The 4,732-nt window shown below is 44.0% G+C and overlaps 1 long non-coding RNA gene across 1 annotated transcript; it reads left to right on the top strand.

Moving 5' to 3' along the window:
* The first annotated feature begins 1,387 nt into the window (after positions 1–1,387).
* LOC110367093 lies at positions 1,388–1,719 on the top strand. The gene is made up of 2 exons (XR_004928972.1): positions 1,388–1,543; positions 1,614–1,719. It is a non-coding gene; the product is annotated as an uncharacterized LOC110367093 (long non-coding RNA).
* Positions 1,720–4,732: the final 3,013 nt, after the last annotated feature.

Genomic DNA, 4,732 nt, shown 5'->3' on the forward strand with positions numbered 1-4,732 from the left:
CTACCGCCTGTCACCAGCCAAACAGAATTATGATGTGCTCGCCATCAAACTAGCCCTGGAGGAGTGGCGTCATTGGCTGGAGGAGACGGAACATCCCGTAATAATTTGGACAGACCACAAGAACCTAACTTATGTACAGAACGACTGAACCCCAGACAGGTCCATTGGTCACTGTTTTCTCTAGGTTTAACCTGTCCATCTCCTATAGACCCAGTTCCAAGAATATTAAGCCCAATGCCCTCTCCTGTTTCTTTTCACCCGCTGACACCGATGAGGAGCCTGCTCCCATCCTCCCGCCCACATGCACCTTCAGAGCCCTACACTGGGAGATAGAGAATCTCATCTCCCAGGCTTTCCGCCACGAACCCGGCCCCGAAAACTGTCCCCCCGAACAAGGTTTATGTGCCCAGCTCCGTCCGACCCAAGGTTCTCCATTGGTGCCAAGTTCTCCGCACACCCCGGAGAACTTGGCACCAGAAGCGCCGGGAGACAATCGCCCTTGTCTCCCGGCGCTTCTGGTGGCCGTCCCTCCACAGGGATGTCTGGGAGTACGTCCTTGCATGCCCTACATGCACCCATAATAAGCCCACCAACTGACCACAGGCATCCTCCAGCGGGCATCCTCCAGCCTCTTCCTTTACCCAGGCGCCCCTGGTCCCACATCGCTCTGGACTTCGTCACCGGGATTGCTCCACCTTCCACCGGCCCGTCCTCCTGTCACACCGCGACCTGCCCCGCCACCTCGTTGCAGCATCAACACGGCTACACTCCGTCATTGGACCCACTCTCTACCACCTCCCTGGCGGCTTTCTTCCCCTTGAGCGGTAAGCGTTGCTGCACACTCTTAGTGCAGCATCCCGCGAGGATGCCCACCCAACATTACCCTTGGCCCCTCTCTCTCCGTTAAATAAACCCTGCATAACCTGCACTTGTCCTCCTGTCTGTTCTCTGCATATGCGCGAAAGCCATTAAAACCATAAGAATATATATATATATATTGTCAGGACTCAGCAGGCAGGGCCGGGCAGCTCGCTGCCGGCTCTGACATCTCTGCTTCTTCCACAGGTGTTCAGGGTTGACTGTTGGGTGGAGCACGCACACCTGTGGGCAGTTGAGCAGCACCGGGCCCCGCTATAAGAACTGCGCTCGAACAGCGGGAGGATGCCAGAGTGTTACCGTTGTGGTATGACCAATCAGCCACGGCTTTTCACCTACTTACCTTTTCCGCAGACTAAGACAGTCCTCTGTGTCTCCTAGGTTCACTCCCTGAGCTCAGACGTCTCCTCTCGTGCTCCTGCGAGTTCTCCCGTGCTCCTGTGATCCCTCTCGTGCTCCACTGGTTTCCCTCTGAGTCGGCTTCTCCGGACCCAAGGTACCCCTCCGACGATCTTCTGGTTCCTCCCGCTGTTCTGATCCCTTGGATTCCCCCGGTGCTGCTCGGACCCACTCCTGCCCCAGCTTCCCACGGACACCCGTCTCCTCCACCGTGTGCTAGGCTGAGACCGCACTGCCCCCTCCCCGGTCAGGTTCCCAGCGCTTCGTGGTAAGCTTACGCTCCTAGAAGATTTCCGCCGGCTCTCTTCCGTGGACTAACCGTTTGTTCTCCTCCGTAGTGTGTTCCGGTTCCCTGGTCCCCGTTCGTGTGCCCCAGCGTCTGCTGTGGCAGATTAGCTCTCGTCCTCCCTGTTGTTCCTTGAGAATAAAACCCGTGAAATCTAATCTGTCTCACCGAGTGTATTCTGCATGTGGGCCAAACATCTAAAAGCAAACATGACATATATATATATATATATATATATATATATATATATATATATATATATATATACATACAGGTGTGTGTGTTGAAAGTGGTGTTTGGCCAAGGTGAGGTGATGGACACATGGAGGTGAATCCAAAATACAGAAAAACAAGACAACCGCCATGGCAAACCAGAAGGTCTGGTGGATGTTGAAGATAGAGGACAGGCTAATGGATATGTGACAACAATGTCAATGTTTGTTTAATATTTTTTGCAAAGCGTATCATAACATGTTGTTATTATTAAAAATATGTGAAAATTACTCCACAAACCATGAGCATCTTTATTTACTCTGTATTTCCATTTGTTTTCGAGAGGTTTTTGAGATTTCCTTATTGACATCTAAACAATCACGAGTGAAGTCTGTTCTTGTAGTGTGTTGTATTTGCTGTGAGGCTGTACACCGCACACTGTAGGACCAGACCTTTTATATCTACAGTGTTTTACCGTTATGTTTGGGGCCTCGTCGGTTTTCAAAATCAACTAACAATTTTCTTCCCACTGTCGCTTCATGCTTGCTCAGTATGAGGGATTGCAGCAAAGTCATGTACAATGCAGACGACTCTCCCTGTGGCTCTACGGTTCCCCAGGAGTGAAGGCTGCTTGTCGGGACTTTGATGCAATCAACTGGTTTCCTTATATAGAAAATTTCTGACCAATCAGTATAATCTGACCCAATCTGTATAATATGATTGAACTTGACTTTGTTAAGTGCCTTGAGATGACATGTTTCATGATTTGGCGCTATATAAATAAAATTGAATTGAACTGAATTGAATTTTAAAATCTTGCCATGTGAACCAGGCATTAATTTAAGCAAACAAGACACAGCTTTGGCCCGAGATGTTTTAAAAAAAAGGCATTTCCATAGCTCCTGTTCTTTTTCCAAAATTTGTCTGAGCCTGTGATGCAAATAATTGACCAGTTTTCCAGAACACCGACTGGTGATATGACATTTAAAACAGAAGTGTTAATTTAGGCTCTGGCTAAAGCCCTGTTAAGAGCTGTTACTTGCATAGATGATGTCTTGTTACCAGCAAATATCAAGTCTTTAAGTATAAATTAAATTTACAAAGAAATTAAACATTTTCCCAGACACCACATGGATATCAGTAACTACTAATAATATCATTCGTTTCACATATCTGCATGTCTGCTTGTATATGTAAACTTGAAAGAACACCTTCAGTGGAGAGTAAAAAAGTTTTAGTTCCACTGTTTCAACCATGGCCCCATTTCAGAAAGAATGGCCAATCTGCCCTGAGTAGAAAGCAGACGACTCTGAATTGTTCTACCTCACTCCGTAATACTCAGCGTTTTCGGTTTCAGCACAGGTGGTCTCAATCAGGTATCTAAGCTCATCATCCTATAAACCCTGAGTAAAGCGCGAGCACAAGCATGAGCATGAAGGAAACCCTTATCAATGGAACGCAGATAAAACAATTCACCATGGCAACCGCAGCAAATAAATAGCCTCAAACTGCGCATTTCTCACAAGTGGAATTAGAAATCTTTAATGATGGCATATGGAGAATATCCAGGCATGATTATCGCATGAGTAAATTGAGTGTTATTTGATGGAGGATTAAAGCTATATCTCACAATACACTCATTACCCCCCCCCCCTTTTTTTTATTTGGGGCAAGGCACTTAAAAGGTTCTGATTTTTACATCAGTGTATGCATATAAATGTAGATGAGACATTCATTACAAATATATGTTTGCAATGAATGTCTTATTGTAAATCTATTTGTGGGTTTTGTTGAAATAATGTGAGTTTTTTATGCAAAAATGACTAGGAATATTTAAGTCCTCCAGATCCTCAGGATCAAATTAAATTGAAGTCCTAAAAAATAAGCTTGCTTGTTATGTTAATAATTATTTATATGTTCTTCCTTTGCAGAATTAAATCAGCCACACAATCAAGAAATCAATCAATCAATCAACCAATCAATATTAAATATCTTAATGAACCGGATGATTAAGAATATGACATGATTTCCATGTATTTGTAATAATTTAGCTTGTCTGAAATGAAAGAAAAATCTGATTTCCATCATGTAATAAGTTTATGTCGTTATAAGATCCATCCTGCAGCACAAATAAATTGTAATGTAAACAGGGATAAAGAAGGCTTAAGAGAGTAGACACAGAGAGGGCAATATAACTGGAGCAACAGTTAGAAACAGTCTGTAATTATGTTAAACGTAATGAAATATTTGAACACATGATTTTTGGAGATGAAACGTAAAAAGACAAGCTCAAGGTTAGACATGGAAAGATGCCACTGACACCCATGCAACACCACTCAATCAAACACCTAAACAATCAGAGTGACCTTTTGTCCAAGATGCCAGTTTATATTAAATGTGTTAAAGTATGGTTTCTGTTTCGACAGTCATTTCTGTTAGATATTATATGAAACTACAGACTGCTGGAGCTGTTAAAAGTCACTGATACAGTGAATGTCACAGATGTGCCATACATAAATAAATGGCCAGTTTTCTCAGGGCAGCATGTACATGTGGATAAACCTTGGAGTCCATGTTTTTCACACTCTGACAGTGACATGTCTTCTACATGTACCACTCCTGCAGGGGACATGCCTTTGCTGATCTATAAGAAGCTGATGTAACCCTTATCTGGGGCTTGTCCTCCTCTTCCCTTTTTCCTGCATCGTGATCAATATAAGAGCCCAGTATCCATCCATTAGATGGCTCCATAGCGTTTCCATAAGACGCTTAAAAGAGGCTAATTTGATTACATGGGAATAAAAATTTAAAAACAAGCATAGAAAAAAAAAGAATGAAGTTGGCCAGTCTTGGGTGAAAGTGTATGTGTGGGAGATAATACATTATTAACAGTGAGCTGACAGAAATAATGAGCTGGGATGCATTAAGGTGTGTTCATGTTTGCGTCACAACGTTGCCA

The sequence above is a fragment of the Fundulus heteroclitus genome, unplaced genomic scaffold, assembly GCF_011125445.2.
Source record: "Fundulus heteroclitus isolate FHET01 unplaced genomic scaffold, MU-UCD_Fhet_4.1 scaffold_352, whole genome shotgun sequence".
NCBI classification, from domain to species: Eukaryota; Metazoa; Chordata; class Actinopteri; order Cyprinodontiformes; family Fundulidae; genus Fundulus; species Fundulus heteroclitus.